General features: G+C 44.5%; 1 protein-coding gene across 2 annotated transcripts in view; it reads right to left on the bottom strand.

Moving 5' to 3' along the window:
- The window catches only part of METTL15 (methyltransferase 15, mitochondrial 12S rRNA N4-cytidine), a 759,979-nt gene that overhangs the window by 651,888 nt on the left and 83,332 nt on the right, over positions 1 to 24,759 (bottom strand). The gene's annotated exons all lie outside the window — the stretch shown is intronic.

Raw genomic sequence — 24,759 nt, 5'->3', positions numbered from 1 at the left:
ACATAGTGTGTCTGCAAGGGGTTGAGAGTAGAGCTGTCGCATAATTAGGTCATAGAGGCCCGCCATGACTCCCTTGTGCTGTCCCCATTGTTGTAGGTAGGTCACTATGGGTGAGGACCGGGATCCCCACTGGGTGACCCCGGTCCCCTGATAAATGCAGTGTTGAAGTTGCAGATATCGCCACTCTTGGCTCGGCTGGAGATTGAATTCCTCCCGTAATCTGGGGAAAGATTTGAGCGTGTCATTTTCCAGAATCTGGGAGATGGTATGGATACCAGCTCCCCTCCATCGTGGCCAATCCAGCACTTCACTGCCTATCCGGAGTCCGCTATTGCGCCATAGGGGTGCTTGAGCGTGGAGGAGAGGATGGACCCCGAGCAGGCGGTGGGCCCTACGCCAGGCGCCCGCGTCGCCTTCAGGATGGGGTTCACCGGTCCCGTAGGTGGGAAGTCGTCACGGTAAGGCCCTCCGAGTCCCCCCTCCGCTGACAGCAGGAGTGTCTCCACAGCTATCCATTGGGGCGGGTCTGGTGTTTCAGACAGAGTGTGCGACAGCTGGGATAGGTGTAATGCAAGTGAATAATGCTCTACCGACGGTAGTCCCATGCCCCCGTGGGAGCGTCGGGCTAGAAGTTTAGCAGGTGATAGGCGGGGTCGCATAGAACCCCATACGAATGATCTGATGAGTGTATCTATGTTTCTCAGTGTATGGAGAGGCACCTGCAGGGGGAGAAGCCCTAGAATATAGGAGAAATGGGGCACCGTTACCATTCTCACTGCTTGTACCCTGCCCCACATGGAAAGGCCCAATTGGCTCCATTTTGCAAAATCAAGCTTCATCCGTGCAATGAGGGGGTCGATGTTGTCCGCCACCATGAGCGTTAGGCCCGGGTTGACCAGCACTCCTAGGTATTTGAGGCGTTTCGGTGTCCAGCGGAACGGGAAGCCTAGAAGGGCTGCTCTTGTGGTCATCCGCGAGAGGGGGAGCGCTTCACTTTTGTCCCAGTTAATGCTGTAGCCAGAGAGGATTGCGAATCCATTGATAATCTCTAGCAAGGCAGGTATAGATCTTTCTAGGTCCATAAGGGTTAGCAGGATGTCGTCGGCGTATAGGTAGATTTTAGAGTTGCCGACCGGGAGTGTGAGACCCGTGATGGAGGGGGAGGAACGAATAGCCGCAGCAAGTGGTTCCATTGCTAACAGGAACAGGAGGGGTGAGAGGGGGCAGCCCTGTCGAGTACCTCTTCGGATAGGGAAGGGGTCAGAGAGAAAGCCACCGCAATTGACTCTTGCCGCGGGTTGCTCGTAGAGTAGCCGTATCATTGAAATAAAACTGTTTCCCAGACCGAATCTCTCCAGCGTTGCGAACAAGTAAGACCACTCTATGTGGTTAAATGCCTTTTCCGCGTCCAGAGACAGGGCCAGGGCCTCTTCTTGTAGGTCTCTAGAGGCCCAAAGGGTGTGGCATAGGGTGCGCAAGTGGTTTCTTGAGGTGCGCCCTGGTACAAACCCCACTTGTGTGTGGTGGATCAGAGACGGTATGACTTTGCGCAATCTACTGGCCAGGATACTTGCTAGGATTTTGATCTCACTGTTTAAGAGGGATATGGGTCGGGTTTTGGTATGACAGCTATCATGGCATTGTTAGATATGGCCCCCAGAGCTTGTGTTGAGCAGGCTTCGTTCAGGGCCTCGTGTAGTATGTCAATTGCGTCTCCCCCTATCCATTTATAAAACTCCGCCAGGAATCCGTCCTCCCCCGGTGACTTGTGGTAAGGGAGGTCAGAGATGGCTTTTTCTACTTCCTGTCTGCTTATTTTCCCTTCTAGAAGGCTGCGTCCCTCCTCGGACAGGGAGGGTATGTCAATGCCCGCCAAGAAGGTCGTACACTGTGCTGAGTTGGATGTATTCTCCGATGTGTAGAGATGTTTATAGAAGGACGCAAATTCATTAGCAATGGCTTGTGGGTGCGTAAGAATTTCTCCAGAGGGGGCACGGATGGCAGGGATAGCGAGGGCAGCTGCCCTCTGCCGAAGCTGGGCTGCCAGCAAGCGACCCACCTTCTCTCCCTGTTCGTAATGCCTTCCCTGTAATCTCTATAGGGCATACTCTGCCTGAGAGGTATAGAGCTCATTGAGGGCCATTTGGGCACGCTCTAAGTTTCGGCGCCCTGTAAGGGAGGGGTGCGCAGTGTATTGCCTAGTAAGCCGGCGTATATCAAGTTCTAGAGCTGCCTGTTTCTCTTTTCTATCTCTGTTCGCCAGTGCCGCGTCTCGCATAAGTTGCCCTCGCACTGAGGCCTTAGCTGCGGCCCACATGATTCGGCTAGAATCCACGGAGCCTAACTTATTCTGGGCGAAGGATGCAGCATGATCCTGTAGTTGCAGTTTGCCCTGGGGCGAGCGATAGCGATTGGTCGCGAATCTCCAGGGTTTACGACCCGGGGACACAAGGCCCAGGTGGATGGCTATGCAAATCGGGGAGTGATCCGAGAGGCCGCCCTCCAGTATGCAGGTCTCATGAGTGCGGGCCACTAGGTTGTGAGACAGAAGGAAGTAGTCAAGGCAGGATTGGGTGCCATGTACCAGTGAAATGAAAGTGAATTCTCGCTCTGCGGGGTGGGTCAGCCTCCAGTGGTCTACTAGGCCATTGTCCGAAAGTATGTCGGTCTGTAGGGCTCTATCTGCATTGTTACTAACATCTATGGGGCCTGTTCTATCGAGTATTGGGTCTCTTGCTTTGTTCCAATCCCCCCCTATCACGTATCGGGATGCCCCTATCTCAGTCAGGAGTCGGTTGATTTGTAAGAAAAAAAGGCGTTTCGGGCCCGTTGGTGCGTAGATCGAACCCACGCACAGCGAGGATGCGCCCATCTTCAGTTTGGCGAACACGTAGCGGCCCTCGGGGTCGGTCCATGACTTAAGAATGGTATGCAGGAGGGTTTTACGCATTAGTAGCGCCACGCCGCATTTTCTTGGGGTGGACTCTGTGCTAGTGGTGGGGGGGTACAACTAAACAAGACAGTGCCCACCCAGTCGCGTCTCAGTTTGTCGGATTCCGGGCCATCCAGGTGTGTCTCTTGTAAGAGGGCAATGTCAGTCTGCTTGGAGTTGAGATAGGATAGGACCTTTTTCCGCTTTATAAAGTGGGTAAGGCCGTTTACGTTCCAGGATGTGATTCGCAAAGGTGGTGCTGGTCTTCCGGCTGTGTCGGACATCCGTGCGCTGTTTTTGGGGTCTGCCAGGGTATGGGAGCGCTTGGGGCAGAGCGGGGAAAAGGGTGCCGAAGGAAAGTTGGATTAAGGGAGGGAAGGGGGGAGGGGCTTAACAGAGGATCTAAAGCTGGAGAGGGGAATGTGTGAAAGGGAGGGGTGGGGGGTGAGCAGAAAGCAAGTGGGAAGTGAGAGAGGGGAGGAGAAAGAAATTGATTTCTGAGGGGTAAGACAAGCGAGCGGGCTGGTATAGAGAGGGGGGTGAGGAAAAAATAGAAAAAGGAAAAGGAGAGAGAACGGGACACCAGTCCCGGCGATCTAGGACTGTAACCTGCGGGTCTAGTACCCAGACCTATCGAGCTCCGTTGCCCGACCAGGGGGCCCCGGACCGAGGGAGGTAGTGCACGCACGACGCCCCAGCCCCCGTAGCCTGGTTCTCTTTTCTACCCGTGGATCCAGGTGGCGTGTAAAGGGCAGGGGAGGGTGGGGGGGAGCAAGGTGGGGGAATCAGCGCCGCATGGGGCTGTGGCAGTTTTTGGGGGGTAGTATCTATACCGTGCTTGCGTCTGGGCCATCAGGAGGCGTAAGCCGGTTTTGTCGGTTCGTACGAGTTTTGAGTTTTGTCGGAACCGGGGGAGGGGAGACACGGGGACAGAGGTGAGGTCAGGCTGCTGTCGTTGTGGGAGAGAGGGTGTCAAGCTGCTAATGCAAATCACTCAACACAAATATGATGATACGTTGTACATCTTAATAAACACTTAGCAACCATTATTGGAAATAATCTAAGCTAAAACTAATTATTAGTGAGTGAGAGCAGTGGGGCAATTCTGACGGGATGTTCAAAATATATGTAAACAATGAACAATAGTTATAATATTGAGAGGTCATTTCACCTAGTCTCCAAGAAGGGTGGGGGGGAGGGAGCCAAAGAGAGCATTTTGAAACATATAGTGGCAAACAAACAAATATTCAGACAGTGTCTAGGGCGAGCAGAGGTTATAGCCTCTTGTGACATTATGTCTATGAGTTCACAAAAGGAAACAGGTACTCATCTCTCCCTCTTGTCCTCTCCAGCGCCAGGGTCCGTCGGTGCGGTCATATCGGCTCTTGATTGGTTGTAGGCAGGATCCTAAGAGGATTGTTGTTCTTTTGGTCCTCAGGGGGGGTCCATCGTGGGCTTCAGAGGAGAGCAGGACTTGTCCCTTTCTGACAATTGCGTGTGCATCAACACCGCTTGGAGTACTTGACCCCTATCATCTTGGCTTTTCGTGAGTCTGTCAAAGTCTCTTACCCTATTGTGGGGATCTATGATGGAGCGCGTTTCAGGTTCAGGTGCGGGTGCTAGATGGCTGGTACTCTGGTGTGGGCTCCGCAAGGGCTAGAGGGGGTGGGCGGCCATTTCCATGGACAGGGTTTGATCTTGCAGTCTTTCCAAGAATGTTCTCACATCCTCCGGGCCGTAGAAGTTCTGTGATTCCCCATTTTTGGTAATCCACATCCTAGCCGGCTCGAATAGACCAAATTTCACTTCTAGGAGGCGGAGTTGGGTGCGGAAAGACAGGAAGGCTTTCCTCCGATCAGCGGTCTCCTTGGAGAAGTCAGCTGACATCCGGATCTCCAGGTTACCTGATCGAAGCAACCCTTGCGTGCGAGCTGTCTGCAGCAGTTGACGGGCCTGCGTGTGTCTCAGCATGCAGGCTATGATTGGGCGGGGGCGGCCATTACCATCTTGTCTCCTGGGGCCCAGCCTGTGTGCCCTCTGGAACTCTAAGGGGGGGTTGAATGTGATATCTGTTAGCTTTGGTAGTATGTCCCGTAGGTAGGAGAACATGTCTGCGCCCTCCACGCCTTCCGGAAATCCAAGGAGGCGAACATTGTTCCGGCGGCTCTTGTCCTCTAAGGTGCGATAGTTCTAGGTCTCTGTCGGTCCAAGAAGCTACCTGAGTTTCCACCGTAGTCACACGTTGGTCAAGTCCGGACAGCTGTGATTGAAAACCGGCTAGGTCCAGTCGCATAGATCTCGTCTCCGCTGTCAGCACCACCATGGCATTGTCCATTCCCTCCAGCTTACGGCTCACCGCCGATATCTCCTGCAAAATGCGGTCCATTGTCGCGCCTTGTGTGTCCTCCGTCATGTTGACGCAAGAAAGGGGTGAAGAGTCCTCAGCAGAGGGGTGTTTCTGCTGTTGGAGGGCTTCAGAGAATAGTAGTTGGCGGGTTGATTTACCCGTTACTTTGCCCGTCGTCTTGCCCCTGGGGCATTGCGGGGTCACCCGTTCGGGTAGGGTGCCCGAGGGTGTCGAACCGCAGCACGGTTGGGGCTTAGGGCAGAGTCTCGGGGGCCGTAAGGAGGTTTATGGGATTCTAAAAGTTTGAGGCTACGGTCGGCTAACCTGTCTCTATTCCCGGCAGCAGCTGGGGCTGTAGCCAGGTGTCCCAGTGGGATGGCTCCTGTGGTGTTCCGTACTGTTGTGGGGTCCGTGCGGTGTTCTCCGCCCCCCTGTCCCTTGTCAGTCCGAGGGTCCGGCGGGCATTTGGTGGTGCTTCTTTTTTTTTGTCTGTTCCTCTCTTTTTCGGTATTTTTTTAACCTTTTGTTCCTGTTCTTGTTTTTGTTCCCTTTTTTTTTTTTTTCCCCTCTCTCTTCACGTTTCTTCCTCTTTCTTCCTCTCTCCTCCTCCGTCCCCTCCTCCCCCCTCGCTCTGTCTCTGGTCCTGTGGTCCGGGGGTCCGTCCCGCCCCTGTTGGGGCCGTTATCTGTGCGTGGTCGGTTGGGGGGGGTCGAGCGGAGTGTTGCTTGCGGTGCCCCCCGTTCTCCCTGAAGCGGCAGCAGCCCTGAAGTTGTAGGCGTCGGTGGCGGGAGGGGCGAGGGAAGCCCCTGTGTCCAGGGCCTCGCGGTTGGAGGAGGAAGGGGAGAGGCCACGCAGCACCGATGTGGCCCCCTCTCTCCCCGCGGGCCGCCTCGGTCTCCGGAGCAAGGCAGGCGGCTGAGGTCGTCCGCTGCCCACCACCCCCGGTGAGCAGAGGGGGGGGAGAGGCACGGTCCCCAGCCCGGGGTTGCCAGCTAACTGAGGCCGCGGCTCAGTCTGCCGCCGTAGGCCTCGGCGCCATTTTCCTCAGTCCTCGGGTGTGTTAAGGGGGGCGATCGTGTGCTCCCCTCGATCGACGCGCCAGCCGTTCGTCTTACGGCGCTGGTCCTCGGCGCTCAATCTTCATCAGTGATTTGGGGGGCTCTCGGCGCCCCCAAGGCACCGCTGTCCCCAGTCCGCGGCCCGCCGCTTAGCAGAGCTCAGCTCCTAGGCGGCCATCTCCATTCGTGGCCAGACCACGCCCCCATGGCACCACATTCTTGGGTATACGAACCTTTCTCTCCCCAACAGGTCCTGCATGTATTCTGCCACCATCACTGCTGAACTCAGACTGTCTTGCCTTGATATCCATCTTCTTGAGACTCAGTTCATGAGCCAACAAACGTTTCTTCTCAGCTAAGGCTCTCTCAGCTGCAGCCTCAGCTCTCCTCTTCTCTGCTGCTCTTTGAGCTTTCCTTTCCTCTGCTTCCATGTTTAACTTTGCCAATTGCAACAAAAATTATCTTTCCTCCCTCCTTTCCTCTGCGGTCAGGCCAAGGTCAAAGACACTGTTCCCTGGTTTGGCAGGGGGCACAATTACAGTAGTAAGATTCTCCACTGCTGGCAGAAAATCGCCTGAGGGGCCATCCTTTGGACCCTCTTACTCAATCTCCTCCTCTGATTGGGCTTCTGCCCAGGCCCTCAGTGCTATTTGAAATTCCTCCTTTCTGGAGGCACCTTGGGTGGGTACTCCCATACCCTTGCAGAACCTTTCAGCTGCTTAACAGTGTAGGTCTCCAGCATGGCCAGATCAAAATCTTCATCTCATGCTTGAGACCCAGCCAGAGACATGTTAAGTCAGGATTTTAGTTAAACAATATCAGGTAGAAAAACGAAATTGCAGAAAAAGATAAAAAATCAAGTTGACCTTTAACTGTGGGTAGGTAGTGAACACTTAGCTATTGTATGTCACTGCACAAATACAAGTCCTTTCCTCACCGCTGATCACCAATATTGGAAAAGGGGTCTTTGGTTGGCAGTCAGGTTACACCCTGTCCAAGCAAGGACCTTCACTCTAGTCAGACAATCCAAATTATCCCGTGCCCACCCTCTGTTAGCTTGGCACTGAGCAGTCAGGCCTAACTTAGAAGGCAATGTGTAAAGTATTTGTGCAATAAATAATGCAATAACGCAGAATAGCACCACAAAAATACACTACACAGTGTTTAGAAAAATATATAATATTTATCTGATAAGATACAGGTCAAAACGATTAAAATGCAATAAGTATATGTTGGGATATCACTGTAAAAGTGATATAAAGTGTCTTTAGTCCTTTAAAAGCAATGAATGTCTCTTTCAACCACAAAGTACCTGGTCCGCAAGGAACCGCAGAGGAGAAGATGCGTGGAAAACAAGGAGGTGTGCGTCGATTTCTTGGGCCGCACACGGCAATGCATCGTTTAGTTTTCAGGCAGGGACGGCTGTGCGTCGATTTCCGCCACTCGGTCATGGATTCTCTTCGGGTTGCGGGGTTTTCAGACGCCCCGGGGACGCGATGTGTGGATTTCCAGCGCTGACAGGACAAAGTTACCGGGGCTGCGTCGATCCGGTGGGCGTTGCATGGAAATTTCTACCACACAGCAGGCGTTGCGTCAATTCCTCTCTGAAGTCGGGCTGCATCGTTCCAGCTCCGCTGCGCATCGATCCAGTGGGCCGTGCGTCGAATTTCCGGTCGCTACGCTGGCGCTGCATCCATCTTCTCATTTCAAAGTCAGGCTGCGTCATTCTGGTTCTGCGTGCAGTGAGTTTTTCACCGCGGTGCAGGCTGTGCATCATTTCTAGCAGGCTGTGCGTCTATTTTCACCACACAAGGAGTCCTTCTTGTAGAGATGAAGTCTTTTTGGTTCTGAGACTTCAAGGAACAGGAGGCAAGCTCTATCCAAATCCTTGGAGAGCACTTCTCATCTCAGCCAGAGAGCAGCACAGCAAGGCAGCAGTCCTTCACAGAAGCAGTCAGGTGAGTCCCTTTGGGCAGCTAGGCAGTTCTTCTTGGCTGGATGCAGGTTCTGGTTCAGATTCTCTTCTCCAGGAAGTGTCTGAGTTGGTAGGGGCAGAGGCCCTGTTTAAATACCCAAATGTGCCTTTGAAGTGTGTTGAGACTTCAAAGAGTGGCTTAGAAGTGCACAAGGTCCCCTTTCAGTTCAATACTGTCTGCCAGGGTCCCAGTAGGAGGTGTGGCAGTCCTTTGTGTGAAGGCTGGCTATTGTCCTTTGACATGCAAGTGTCAGGCCCTCCACCCTGTCCACCTTCTCAACCCAGGAAGACCCATTCAAAATGCACGTATGCAAGTGAGGCTGAGTATCCTGTGTTTGGGTGTGTCTGAGTGAATGCACAAGGGAGCTGTCAACTGAACCCAGGCAGGCGTGGATTGTAAGGCACAGAAGGATTTAAGTACAGAGAAATGCTCACTTCCTAAAAGTGGCATTTCTAAAATAGTAATATTAAATCCAACTTCACAAGTCAGCAGGATTTTGTATTATCATTCTGGCCATACTAAATATGACCTTCCTACTCCTTTCAGATCAGCACCTACCACTCCAACAGTATATGAGGGTAGCCCCAATGTTAGCCTATGAAGGGAGCAGCCCTCACAGCAGTGTAAAAACGAATTTAGGAGTTTTACACTACCAGGATATGTAACTACAAAGCTCCCTGTCCTATGGGTTACCTAGGGCACACCTTAGCGGTGACTTTTATGTAGAAAAAGGGGCGTTTTAGGCTTGGCAATTACTTTTAAATACCAAGTCGAAATTGGCAGTGAAACTGCACACACAGGCCTTGCAATGGCAGGCCTGTGACAAGTTGAAGGAGCTACGTAAGTGGGTGTCACAATCAGTGCTGCAGGCCTACTAGGAGCATTTAATCTACAGGCCCTGGGCACACATAGTGCACTTTACTAGGGACTTATAAGTAAATTAAATAATCCAATTGGGTATGATCCGATGTTATGTTTAAAGGTAGACAGCATATTCACTTTAGCACTGGTTAGCAGTGGTAAAGTGCGCAGTCTTAAAACCAGCAAAAACAGTATCTAAAAAGTGGAGGGAGGCAGGCAAAAAGTTTGGGGTGACCACCCTAAGGCAGTCAGGTCTAACACCGCCACACTAGCACGGGCAGAAACAACTCCCTCATGCGCTGCTTTTATCAACTCTGGTCTTTGCTCTTGGTTGTGGATCACACGATCACCCACCACTGATATTGTTACTAGGGCCGTAATTGAGGCTAGATATGCAGTAGGAATATTTGGCAAGAAAAGCCTTTGGCATGGGCTTGCCTTCCGCCGAAGTATTCACAGCAGCCAGCCATGTTTCATCATCTAATTTAGTCCGTGGACAAACTATTGCAGCAACAGATTCCGTGGCTACTGCTGACTTGGCAGCTTATTCAGCCAAGGTATTGCCAGTAAAGTGTTATCCAACACAGTGATATCCTAATGTTTGAACTACATAGACACTGGGTTGCGTTTCCTTCAGATCCGCTACTTTACCCCAACAAGAGTCTGTGTTTAATGGTGTTGCCCTTTGAATCTGTAAATCCATTCTGGCACCTATAATGCAGATATTAATTGAAGGACTGGACACAATAGTATGAATCACAGGCGATTAATGTTAACTGTCCCAGATCCGTATTTTCCAGTGACGTCATCAGAGCCTCGAGCTCTGCTAGTTGTGCAGTGCAGTCCTCTAAGATCTGCTTGTGCATTGTGGATGGAATTCACCATCTTTCATGTAGCCACTTACGACTGCACAAGCGTCAGAGTATTGCTGGTTAGTGCCTGCTGCGGGCTGGGCTGATCCATTAGTGAACATAATTATTTCATATTGTTCTATAGGCAATGTGTTTGCAGGAACAGGGTACTCAAGTTCATATTGTAAAAATTCTTGAGTTTGTAATTTGGGATCAAAAACATAGTCAACATCAGCGGACGTCAGAGACGCTGCCCATTGAATCCAACATGGATGTAGTGCCTTTGCGTTAGGAATGCTGGCGTTGGTGACAGCCTCAAGGGCTAGGATCGGACATACGACAATTTTATGTTTCCCCTAGACCAGAGGTCTCTCTTTAATGACAGCCATCTGAACAGCAGTCAGAATTTTTTCTGTGGGGACAAAGCATTGTTCAGCTGTGGAATCCAAATGTGATTTGTATGCATTCGGGACAGCATCACCCTCACTGAACGTTACATGGGTGAAACTAATGGCACCAGCAACTACTCTGATGACCAAATGTCTTTTGTTGTCTTGTGTGTAAGTGTTTACCTGCAAGCGTGTCTTGTTGCAATTCTCTGAGAATGCATGTGCGTTTGAGTGACCAGTATTTGCTTGAAAAGTCAGCACGTATTAAGTCATATAATGGTTTGATACATTGTTCACATTCTGGAATGTATGTTCTGCCAAAGTTTAAAAAGTCCAACAGTGGCTGGAGCTTTTTAATAGTGTTTGGTGGCTGTAATTGTGAGCATTTTTTCAGAAAATTGGGGCACTAGGCTCTTGCCTTCATCTGATAATTTGTATCCCAAAAACAGGCTACTAAGGTAAATCTCATAACAATGGGAATCACCCGTCTTACATTGCACGGGATCATCATCCGTAAGGTAGATTTCATCTACGTAGGACAATGCCTTAGGGTCAATGTTGTGTAAAATTGAAGTAACACGAGCTGAAAACAATCCTGGACTGCTATATACCCTTGTGGGAGTCGGCAATCTTTTTTCTGAGAGCCTAAAGTGCTAAAACTTGTTAAGTCCCTACTTTCAAGTGCTATATTTTGACAGATAAATACATTGGAAATATCCAAGGTTGTTTTGTATTTTTGTGCACTATATTGTTTATATGTTCTGTACTGTGTGAATTTTGTATGGCATATGCACGTGTATGGCTGTTTAAATGGCTGTAGTTTAAGACTATTCTATATGAATGGTCCGGTTTGGCTAAGGAGGAACAATGGGTTGTTCATTAGTGAGACACTGGGTTCAATTACGCCCTGGTACTCTACCTGTGTGAGGATTTCCTTCACAGGTGTTCTAACTTTATATTTTACTGGGTCTTGGGGTTGTGGTTGGGGTTGAGAACTAATTGGTATTGTATGGTAGAGGAAATGTTTATCCCACCATACATGGTTAAGATATAACGTGGGTGGCGGCGCCTTTGCCCAATCAATGGTGTAAGCTTCCCTGAGCTCTCTGGGAACAAGAGGCGAGAAAGAGGGTTCAATTACCTCTTCCCTTTATGAGAGATTATGGACAAATTCTGGTGGCGAATCTTTATCGACCATTAAGATGATATCATAAATGGTAACAACACAATCCAAAACGATGGCGTCTGTTGTGCACTCAATGTCCCCTTCTAATTGTAATTTTAGTTTATACACCTTATCGGGTGAGGAGACACACACGTCCGCAGTCATGACTTTTAAGAAGTCATCAGTTGCTTTCACCTCCATATGCTCTTGAAGATTACTGTGGACTATTGTGACCTCTGTCACACTGTCTAGCAGTGCCAATGCCCACTTCTTGTTCTTCAGTAAAGCTCTCATCCTGAGTGGGATTTCGTATAACAACCACTGCCACCTTTTTCTTTTTGATTTAGGGTTTTAGTTGGGGCACTTTCTTTTCTCTTTTAGCAGAAACGTCTGATGAGCGTTTTGAGTCCTTTCACAGTTTCACTCAGTTCGCTGCTCTGACCGTCCACCTCTCTCACTGCATTTATCCAGTGAGTCTTGAAAGGAACAAGATTGCTGTGTATCAGTATACTGATATCTATCAGGCATTTTTATTTTATTTCTAAGATTATAGTGATTCTGAGGGGTCTCCGAATGTGGAGATTCTCCACTTTAATTTTATTTTATTTTTAATACCAGCACTTTTTAGAACCTTTAGGTACTTGCTTGGTAGAATCTTTATTGGATTCACCCTGTAATTGTGGTGTAATAGGTCTGGCTCCCAGACTATCTCGACCAATACTAGAGTAGGTCTCAGCGATAATCTTTGGCAGCTCACATTCTAGATCCTGTACAGGAACGTCCCACAGCTGCATGCGCACTGCTAGTGCAACTGCTTCCCCTTTAAGGTTACTCAATATTATTGAAGATACTGTGGCACAATTGCCCATTAATTGCATCCCCAAGTCCAGAGCAGGGGCAGCCCCGTATTCATCTTGAATTTGCTTTAACAGCTCCAAAAGATTGGCAAGTGCTGGTGTACCGTATGCGGTAGTATAGAGCATGGCAAATACCGTGCCCCAAGTACTGCAGTTGTCTACTGTGGGAAACATCCCAAATGGCAAGCACATAGTGAGTATTCAGTGTTTATCCTCAGGTCCCCTATGGGGAAAAACTGCTTCCAGCGCATTCATTTTTTCAGCTGACCAAAACAGAATCTCCTTCTCATTTGGCATATGATCGAATGTACAGTTGCAGGGTTAATTCCTGCCATGACTGCATTTGTATGAGCTGGGGCAGCATGTGCTGGGTTAGTATTTAATGTCGGCATTACGAACTGTGCTACCAATCTGTATATTGCTGTACGCGCAACATTTAAGCAGCGAATCTCAGCCACCACCAATGTTGGTGCATCAGTATGTGGCGTATATGTGTCCAATAAAGGCCAGGTGGGACCATACTTGCTCAGAGGACCTAACCAAACGTGTAATATTGTGTGTGGTAGGGCACCATCAAGCCAGTTATTATGGTCTTGAAACTATAGAGGTACCTCTAAGTATGCATATGCTATGTATTGTGCGGTATGTTAGCAGGTGTGTAGTGATGAAATGTATGGTGTGACTCAAGAGTAGAATATTTCTGTTCTGTAGGCTGTATGAGCCTCAACTACAAATGTTACAGGCATCCCTGAACTGTGAGGACATTTGCTAGCAAATGAGCAGTGAGGGGAGGTCACATATGTACTGCAATTACCACCCATTTTGTGTTTGCCATGGTAGTATACCTGTTCCGAGATAAGGACACCAAAATGGGGATTAATCCTTTTTAAGGGTCAAGCTTGAACAACCTAAAGAGTGGGATAGGTACTACCTACCTAGCTGAGAAGGAAATCCTCAATACCACGGATGTCTCCGTACATAGTATTAAGGAGCCTTTAGCACGTAGTAAGTGTCAACACCAGGACAGTGCGCGCTCTACGGGCAGCATAATGTAAAATGACAAACCGAATGCAATGTAATAATTCATGCATTATGTGTTGATATTGTATATTAACCTTTGCATTGCAGGTATTTATCTTGAAATGTCATTAATGCTGTTTGTAATGTCTTGTTCATTTTCAAGGCTTTGCTGCAGGAATACAGGGTGTGGTTAGGGTATGGTCCCTATTCTGAGCCTTTCTAGACGCCTTTCCTGCAGCCTGGCTGGCAGTGGCATGTGGGCTGGGGTTGGGGCTGGGTCTATTTCAGGGACCCAGCCCAGCTCCACATGCTCACTATTCAGAGGTCCTGTTGCAGAGCAGCAGCATTTCCCTGAACTCCTGTTCCGGAGGCCTACTTAGGTATTTACCTGGCCCTGTCCTCATTATTTTGCTGATCTTCATGCAGGGTGGTAAGGCGGAGGTCGCGATTCATTCTTGGCAATTAACCCTTGCAGATCGGGTCAGCAGAGTACGCAATCATTTCGAGGCATTTGAATCTTGATGGTTGAATCGGCAACAGTGTGCGCGATTCATTCTTGGCAATTAACCCTTGCAGTTCGGATCGTCAGAGTGCGCGATCATTTCGTGGCATTTGAATCTTGATGGTTGAATCGGCAACAGTGTGCGCGATTCATTCTTGGCAATTAACCCTTGCAGTTCGGATCGGCAGTGGGTGCGATCATTTCGAGGCATTTGAATCTTGATGGTTGAATCGGCAACAGTGTGCGCGATTCATTCTTGGCAATTAACACTTGCAGTTCAGATCGGCAGAGTGCGCAATCATTTCAGGTATTTGAGTCTTAATGTGCAGTCTGGCAATAAGGTGCACAATAATTTCTGGGCAATTGAATCTTGAAACTCAGACCAAACAGAGTGTGATCCTTCTAGACAAAACAAGTTCAGTCAGATTACCTCTTCTACAGTATCATTCATGAATCCCATAGCAGTTAATTCTTTGGGAACTAATCTACTCATTGATTCTTGTTATGACGTAATTGCTATTCCAAGGACTAACTTGAGAGAGTTCAATGTTCAGAGTGTATGATTATAAGAACATGTTATTTTGAAAACACTCATATGAAAGTCTGAGCAATCCTTCTTTTATTTCCAGGTATCCAGAGTTAAAAAGGTCACGTTATTGAAAAGTTATTGATCTCTCATGTTACTAGAGTATAGATAATTAAAACATAGTTCATGAAGATTAATGTGAATAACCTTGCTATTGTGTTTTTAACTCTTGCTTCCACAGGTCTCCTTCCCCGCTGTTCCCAACCTAAAACCCCATCCCCCACTTGGCCATTCTTTAACTCTGTGCTATGATAGCTAGTAGAGTTTGGAGCTGCCAAGAGGTGGAGGTATTGGGAACAGGCACAAACCCCGAGGATCCGGTCTCGCTGACAGTAAGACAGAGATACTCGGGAGAATCTGAAAATAAGTGCCTGACCAAACGTTGGCAGCGTCATGTCGCATGGGCTCTCATTATTCTAATGAGACTGGTGGATTCGGGTTGTCACCTGAATTGTGGGGAACTGAGTCCAATCCCATACCATGTGACAACTGTCGGTCTAATCCGTTTCCAGCCAACTAGCAGCACCTCATCTCTGCCCAAGAGCAGGGATGATTTGTGGCAACCAGGCGCATGAACTAATGACTTCTCAGGAAAATCATGGTGGATCAGATCTCACCCTTTTCTATGAGTTACATTAGTCTAACACACACACACACATGCAAAGACAAACAGAGGCAGAAAATGGTTCAATAAGGGTTATTGAATCAGCTGCATCTTAGATAAAATGCATGAATTGCAATAATTAGAATGATGAAACATGCTAGAAGCAAAGTGATAAGAAACAGTGAAACACATGAGAAGTCCCACCAGGCTGTTACTATGTGCAGTATATGACGTTACTACCTAAGCTGTGTTAGAGCACGGCATGATAAGCCCTAATCTGCCCTTCAAGATTCCCCCTGGGAAAACATCATCCCCCATACCTGAGCACGGAAGCCTGTTGTTTACAGAGACACCAGCCCCGTGTAGGCCAGAGAACCAGTAGTCTCAGCAAGCAGCTGTAGCAAAGTCAATCAGCATGCGGTTGTGGTCATCTGGATGGAATCTCCCTCTAACGTGCATGGGACAGAGAAGTGTTTTTATAATAAAACAGCTAATGTTCTGAGAAAATGTCCCCATGTAAGGATGTATGTGTTTCTGTGAATGTTGAAGAAGCAGTGTACCACTTTGCCGGCAAACCTGGCTCACTGCAGCCTTGAGGAAAGCACAAAGTGAAAAGAATGCCTTGCTAAAACGCAATGATTTCCTAGGCGAAAGAAACACTAGATAAAGGAAATAAAACAGCACTACAAATGTGGCCAATTCTGAAATAATAAAAAAGAAGCAGAATAAAATGTAACTGGGCTAACCTAAAGGCATCACTAAAATAGCTATACAACAACTGTAACTGCAAAAATATCGGAAAAAATATAGTTAACCCCATTATCATACAAAATATATTGATTTTTTAAGATTTTTAAGTGGTAAATGCTAAATATTTTAATATATACATTTAATATAATGTGACTACTATACATAAATATATACTTATATAAACATACAAACACGTGTATTTGTATAAATATATATATGTAACAATACAAATATTTATTTTACATTATAATTATTCTAATATTTTAAGTGTATTAATAAAACTATATATAATACACATGTTTATTTTACATACTATCCTTCTAATATTTAAATCTCCTAATATGAAAATATACATATATTTGTATTAACACATCTAAAGTATTAATAAAATATAATGTAAAAAAAATATTATGTTAACATATATAAACAATAAAACCCTAAAAATATAAACAAATGAATGAGAAAAAATATATTAGCCAATGTAAACAATAAATAAATATTAAAAATTGAAAAATACAAAAAAAACAACAGTAGGAAAAGCGTTGGACTTTGGAGGGGTAAAATTTACTATTCCCACTCCAGTCTACACAACAGTAGGGAAAGCAATAGATTTCGGAAGGGTGAAATTTACTAGTCCCACTCCAAACAGCGCAACAGTAGAGAAAGTGTAGACCTACCAAGAGGTTAATTTTACTATTACTACTGTAGTCTAAGCAAACGTAGGGAAAACATTTCACTTCAAACACATAATTAATTATGAGTAACCACATGAATGTAGAAAAAATATTAAACTCAATTAAATACTAATTAACATATGTATTAAAAACTAAAAATTATATTTACATAATTGCTATTCAATAAAAAAATGAATCAGTTATTTTGTATTCAATAATTAACTTCCCACCCTGTACCCTTACAAGCATAGCAGCCCAAACCTAAAATATGACTACGAAAAATAACTATTCCGTAAAATACATTTTTAAAATAAATTAAATAATTATCAATTATTTGTTATTATTCTAACTTAAACCCTAGACCATAACAAACCTAGCACACTGCAATTAAATTACAGTTACATAACTATTCCATAATTTACATATTGATCTGACTGATGATGAAGGCCAATTTGCCCACAGAGGTTCCTATGGCCGAAACATGTAGACCAGATGATATCACTATACTCTAAGGATTGGTAATACATCTGAACTACATCACTTTGGTTTTAACCTTAACCCTATCCTGTCTTTCAATGAATTCACACAGAGTTTTAGGAGGTAATTTTATTTTTTCTACAGATCCCATCAATACCCTCATCCAGACTATTTTATCCCTGGTGGAGGTGCCACTCACCTTGAGAATCCATTAGGTAGGTAACAGACCAGATGATGAAACTATCCACCAGTGGGGATAATATACACTGGTGGAAATAGAAGCTGCGGGTTCCCAAACTACCCTGGAAAGACTGTTGTATCAACAGTGGTGTGGTTCACTCCTCCTTTTTGATCTATGCTATATTATATATGGAGGCTGAGTGTACCCTTTATCGCTTCTGTCTCCCTCCTTCTGATTAACTCATAATACCAGCAAACATAGGACCTATATAATTTTAAATGAAAAATATGTGAGGATCATTGGTGAAGTCGTATATGCTGCATTTATAGACTTCTCAACAGCTTTTGACAGGATAGATCGTAACATCCTATGAAAGTAATTATTTAAGTTGGGCGTCCCAGCAAACCTGTTACATTTGGTCAAAGCCTTGCACTCTTCCACTTGGTGTAAAGTTCTTTAAGGTGGAGAGCAGGGTTTGTCTTTAGAATTCCCCACAAAAGATGGATTGAAGCAGGGTTGTCTGCTGGCGCCACTGCTTTTTTCATTATATATTTATGATCTGGCTACCACTGTAGAGAACACTGAAGGCTTTGCACCCAAAATCGGAGAGCGTCCGACCTCCTGCCTTTTATATGCCGATGATATAGTGGTGATTTACCTCATCCTGAAAGGTCTAAATAGGCACCTGGGTGCCTTAAATTACTACACCAAGCATCATCACTGACAAATCAATGCATTAAAGTCTCAAGTGGTATGGTTTTTAGGGAAAATAAATCACGTGAAAAAATTTACTTCTCTTGGTCCCTGGGTCAACATAAGCTGCAGTGGGTAAAAACGTATTGCTACGTGGGGAAAACGTTATCCTGTTCACTTAGCGACCAAGATCATATACATAATAATGTCAGTAAGGCTCTCTCTCAGGCAGAAGGTTTATTGGCCTTTTATAATGAAGTTGGCTGGCACCATTTTACTCATTTACTGACCTTTCAAGCGAAGATCCCGGTCATTCTCTTGTATGCCATAGAATATATAGAGATTTCCAAAAGGGAGTTCTTAAATAAGTTAGAAGGGCAGATTATAAAACGCTTGGTTTCCTGTAAAAAATTGGCATCTGTGGCAGCCTTAAGGCTCAAATTTGGTATTAAGAGCACCTATCTACAGGTCCTAGCGGCGGATGGCTTTTTGCCTAGTACACAGTGCGGAATCTACTCTAAGAGATCTAGCATACAAAGAAATCTTTGGTACGCCAAGAGAAATATCCCAGTTCTTTAGAAATTATAACCTTGCTTTGCAAATGCTTGAGTTTGACTCTGACCTTATTTTATCTTTGTGCCCTTTTTATTTAAAAAGAGTCTAAAAGAGGTTAGATTGTGTAAAGAATTCTCGCTGCACATCAATTCCTGTCGCCAAAAGAGGAGACTTGTGGCATTAACTAAATCAGTAATCTTTAAACATTCTCAACCATAGTTATCTTGAAATCTACCACATGGGGTGAGGCGCTTCTATATTTTGCTGAGCTTAGATAGATTGCCACTCAAAGATATAACCTCCAATTGGGATGGATCTTTTAACATCTGTGATCTCTGTCAGTTGGGGGTGCAGGACTTTAAGCATGTGTTATTTGGTTGTCCCTCTTTAGCTACATTGAGGAAAAAATGGCTGAACCTGCTTTATCTGAATTTTAACATTCACTCAGCGTGAGAGGTTTTGGAATCAATGTATAACCCACTGAATGAAATATTATGTTTTAGGACTTTCAAGTTTAAGCCATTTTTTAATCTATATTGATTTTATCATTTATTGGTGATTGTAATAGGAATGTATTCTCCTAAAGAACTATCCTTTTGCACATTTGATGTACTTTATAGGAATTGCACTGTGAAATAAGCCAGAGGGGTTGAGATTCGAAAGCACTTTATGAAGTTATTTTCTAACGACTGATGCACTTTACAGATCAAAGCATCGCACGGCAATGATATTGTAATACATGCTTGCTGGGCAGCAATTTGGATGTATTGAATTTTACAGATAACCCATTTTTTATGGATTTTAAGCATGTGTTATTTGTTTGTCCCTCTTTAGCTACTCTGAGGGAAAAATGTCTGAAACCTTTTTTTCTGAATGTTAATATTCACTCAGGAGGAGTGATTTAGGACTTACGTTTTTAAAGTAATTTCTAAAACTATATTGATTTTATTATTCATTGGTGGGTGTAATAAGTATGTATTTTCCTAATAAACTATTCTTTTGCACATTACGAGGCACTTTATGGGAATTTAACTGTGAAACAGGCCAGAGGGGTAGAGATTCGATAGCACTATGTAGAAGTTATTTTCTTAGGACTGATGCATTTTATATATCGAACGGTAACGACTTTGTAATATATTTTGTTTGTTGGGCAGCAATTTGCATGTATCAAATTCTACAGATAACCCATCTTTCATATTTTATGGTAGATTTTATCTTTATTTTATGTATTGTATTTCATTAATTACTTGTGTTTGTGGACCTCTGTGGAGTTCCAAATCATGAAATAAATAAATTGAATTTAATACGGCATGCGGCGTCCTTTTGGCATGGCAGTGCCGACAGTGGAACCGCCTCTTCAATGCCGACCGCCAGCACGATTATGGCAGAATGCCGCCCCCATTTCAGACGGAATTCAGAAATCGGTCATAATAGGGCGTTCTTAAGACCGCCAGCACTGGCAGTCTTTCGGCGCCCGCAACTTCAGCGGTCTTACAAAAAGACCGCCAAAGTTGTAATGAGGGCCATAGTCCTTTAATACTCTATATTTATGACCATTACAATAGTACTGCAAACAAAATTAATCAAAACATTATTTAATTCAGCAATGAGTCAACCCTGTTCTAATACTGTGGGAAATTTATGCCATGTAGCCTCTTAATGGGGAATAGGGGGAATGGTTGACAAATGGTCAAGGAGGTTAAAAGTAGTGCTTACTGAATGTGAACATTGTAAGAGAAATTTGCAGTTTCACCCCATTTAGCCTACAGGGTCCAGCGAGGTATCAATCGAAGGGTAAATGTGTACCCAACATCACACATACACCTCTAATAGAACTTTAAGAATTGTTGTATTTATCTGGCTCCACTCATAATAAGATTCTGGGCCTTTTTTATTTCCCCACACTGGGCCAAGTTAATTACTCTTGTCAGCAGGGGGAACAAAGGCCTTCACACACAACACACCCACTAACAGTGCTTGACTTGGTCCCTAAGAAATGAAGCAGCAGGGAGGAAATCTACATCTAATCATTAGTTTGTCACACTGCACTTGGACTGAGGTAGCCCAGGCCCACAGAATCAAAGGAAGAGGGCCAGATCTCTGGAGTCAAACACAGAGGGGCTCACCTTTTAAGTTTTGGTGGGAAGGAATTAGGCAGCTGTGCCAGCTAGGGGTAGAGTTAAGGCTCCCAATAAGCTCTGAAATCAAGCTCCCCCACATAAATTGCCCTTTTAGAGCACAGGAGGCCTCAAGAAAAGGATCCTAGTAGACAGCTGGGGTCGCAGGGGCCTTGGATTTCCCCCGCAGCCTCCAACAAAAATGAGGCCGTGGATGCCCTGGGTGAAAACAGGGCATCCAGGAGAAAAATGAAAGACACTGGTGAGTGAGAATGCCTGGCTTAAAAAGCTTCTACTCTAATATTTAAGCCTCAATTGATGGAATTGTTTCAAATGTGATTTATTGGAATAGTCCAGGGGAACATAGCTCCCATGACCAAAACAGGCAATGTAGGGTCTGGAGTGTCTCAGCAACTGTCAAGGAGAGAGTACTAGTTGCACTCAAATCTGACAGAACATTCCAATACTAAACCACTGCAGTAAAAGGCTAGACAACAAAAAATGTAATAAAAGTTAAAGGTACATGTTACAACATCTCCCTTTTTACAGGAAGGAGAATAAAAGATAAAACAAAATGTTACTGACAAGCTCATCTTTGAAGCATTTAAGGGAAGACATGGAGACATTATAAAATAAACAAAAATTAAGATAATTAAGGCATTATAAAAATCAGCAAACTTAGTGGATAGTTTAACTTCATATTGTCTTTAACTCAGGTTTTCATTTGGGAAAATCCTTTCAACCCCTCCAATGTTCTCCTGTTGTTGAGATTCAACAGGCAATCTGTTTGCGTTGGAGTCCTTTGAAGTCTCAGACAATGACAGAAACTCAGCTAAGACAGCAGAGGAGAAGGATAATTGATTATCCATATCGCTGATTTCTTGACTTGGAAAATTGTCATGGTATGCCCTCTGATCCACTTGTAGTCCACTTAAATTACTGACATTCTTGGAAGACTTTAACCCAGATATTACATCAGTGGTTAACACGGAGTCACTGTTTTTCAATCAACCAAGATTATCTAGTTTATGGCTGCTTATAAGTTTAGCATATTCAGCAGTAAATGGAACTACTGTTCCACCACCCATTTTCCTCTAATACAACTGATGCCTTTGTGATCTTCAACACATTTGTTGATGCAGAGTACCTGGTCACCCTTAGACCTCCTAAAATGTTTCTTCAGAAGAATCCAGGCTCCTACAGCAAAGTGAAGTACTTTCACTCCCCTTTTGACTCAGTTTAATGTTTTCCTTTCACCTGTTTGGATAAAACCCTCAGATACATATTTTCTCCAACTCATGTTTTTTTAGAGCCATTCTCTGAATTATGTGTTTTTTTTTGTTGCAATTTGCTCTTGGGATCTCTTCTCCTCAGTAACCTAAAGGGAGTTACCCATGTGACACTGTGGAAATGTGAAATATAACCATCTCTTGAGACGCAAAATGTGTCCTATTTTCTGTCACAATGCTTTTTGGACAACCCTGAGGAACGCATCTTCAAGAAAGTTAACTACATTATTGGTGGTAGATGAATCAACGGACGATAAGTACAACCATTTAGAAAAATATTCTACAAGTACAATTAAGTACTTCATGTTATTTGGCAATAGGGCGAATGGACCAGAAATGTCCAAAGCCAATTTCTCCAAGAGGACATCAGGAAAAGGTACCAATATTAGTAGTTTTTCATGTGTTTTCCAGTGTTTGACTAGGGCAGTGGTTCTTAACCCAGTGACTTCTGTGGAACACCTTAATCATTACTGGCATCTGGTGACCTCCACTGAGTCATTATTGGAATCCTGGGGTCTATGTCAAAGCAATATTGATGATTTGGAAAACAAAAAAGAAAGAAATAAAACACACAAAAATACATAAACAAGCACAAACAAATGTAAAAAAAAAAAAAATCTAAATGTATAATTTAATAGGAAGGTTGAACTTTTTCTAAATTCAATTGAGGCCACCCATCAGCCACACTACATTCTGATAGATGCACTTTCACTGCTCCCATAAATCAATCTGAGGGTACCAACTGAATATGTAGCCTTCAGTTTTCAATTCCTTCATATTTACAGAATGGTTTAAAATTTCCAATTTAACATTTTGCATTATTAGTTTTATACACTTTAACCTGTAAACAATACTGAATTTTCCAAACAGTAGTGGACCCCCGTAAATGGGCACTGCAGACCCGAGGCGTCCTGGGACCACAGATTAAGAACTACTGATCTAGAGCAAAAACTCTGTGCATAAATCAATTAAGTTTAGTTTTTTACATATCGTGTGACATACAAATGTCTCTCAAATCCAAACTTGATCAGTGGGTTATACAGACTCCGGGGTACAATCAGATTGTGTCTTAAGCAAATGCACGCTTCAAATGGGAGTTCAGAGGGCACTTGTGCAAAAGATTTTAGATTCCCCAATAAATTCCTATTGCTGAGCCGCCCTTCCCTCATATAGGCTATTACCTACTGAAGAACAGCATCCACTTTGGTTGCAGTAACCCAGTCCAATCCATTGCAAATATTAGAATGTTTTTCAATGGCATCTTCACTGCAATCACAGTCAGAAATTGGTTCCTTTACAAGCGTCCTTGAAGGTCAATCTAAATTTCTTACTGCCTTGTACAAATATCACAGATGTTGTACTCCTGTAATTTTTACAAAAATCTCACAAGACGTGCAGATGTTTTTCCCCAAACCACTTCCTCCTAATAAATAAATACTTGGTGGTCAGGCTGAACATCAAAAGTTTGCTCTCAAGCCTATGTTTGAAATTCTTGGTCCTCCCATAGACAAGCCTGAGCTACCCTCTTGATGGTGCTAGGTTTGCTTTCGGGGGCCGCTAATGTTCAAAAGGCAAACGCTGCTATGTGTTCTCTATAACTGATCCATTGTACAAACACAGTAGTCAAACTCTGATGCTGGCATCAAAACGGATTACAAATTTGGCACCAGACGCATAGACAGTGAAAGCAGGCTCACCCATAGCCACAATCTTCACTTCCTAAAAAGTTTGATTGATTAGAGGAGGCCAAACAACCTTTTATCCCTTCTTCAATAAATGTCTCTGTGGTAGGACTAATAAGGCATACCGAGAAACAAACCTGGCATAATACAAAGTCTCAAGGGAGATAGTGCATTCTCAATAGCCTCAAGATTACCAGACTATGGCCTGATGCCTTCAGACGAAATGGAATGTCCAAGCTAATCTTCCTGCTGGACAATTAGTTTGCACTTTTTGAGGCTGAATCTCATACTGTTATTGTCTAAAATGTACAACACTTTTTTAAGCACCAAACATTTTTCCTGGAATATTAAAATATCATCCTGGAACGCTTAAATATTTTCCAGGTCACAACAAAGAATAAGTGGTACATCAATTTCTGAAATACGCTACCGGAGGAAGCCAATCCAAAAGGTAACAACAGATATTTGTATGTCTCAAATTAAGTCACAAAAGTTGTCACAAATGCTGTTTATGCTTGTGCTTTGCTAGTCAAAGGAATTTAATGGTATGCTGAATGCAAGTCTATGAAGGATAATGTCTTACTTGACCCAAAATAGCCAAGATCGCCTGAATATTGGGCAAAGGGTGGAACTCTAGCAAAATATCCCTATTTAAAGTGGGTAAATCTATGCATTAAAGTAAATCTTTAGAGCGGCTTCTTGCAAAAACGACACTAGAAACCCATCACTGATGAGGCTGTTGGTTCTATGATGGTTTCTGGAAAGAGATTATCCAACAATGTCTTAAAATCTTTCCTTACAATAAAAAGGTACAGATCTCACCATGTGCTCAATGGGAAGAAAGTTTTTTTTTTTATTTGATGTCAAGTTCAAAACCTTAAACAGTTTTGATCGTATCACATAAAACAAATGGAAATTTAGAAATCAATATTTGAACAGAATCTTCTTTGATATCATGACTTACATTAAGCATCTCTTCTAGAAATATTGGAGTTTCTGAACCTGGTTTAAGCAACAACCCTGCAAATGCTAAATATTTCTAACGCCACCAAATCAATTCCCTTTCAGCCACATACATTTTTATTTAGGTTTTGTGCCCCCGGTGTTCAACTGGACCATTGAAAAAGCTGATCCAATTGATTTCATGGTCACAAAAAGTTTATGAATTGATGTCTGTGCAAAATACTCTATTG

The sequence above is a fragment of the Pleurodeles waltl genome, chromosome 3_1, assembly GCF_031143425.1.
Source record: "Pleurodeles waltl isolate 20211129_DDA chromosome 3_1, aPleWal1.hap1.20221129, whole genome shotgun sequence".
In the NCBI taxonomy this organism is placed as follows: domain Eukaryota; kingdom Metazoa; phylum Chordata; class Amphibia; order Caudata; family Salamandridae; genus Pleurodeles; species Pleurodeles waltl.
This window is presented reverse-complemented; position numbering and strand designations above follow the sequence as displayed.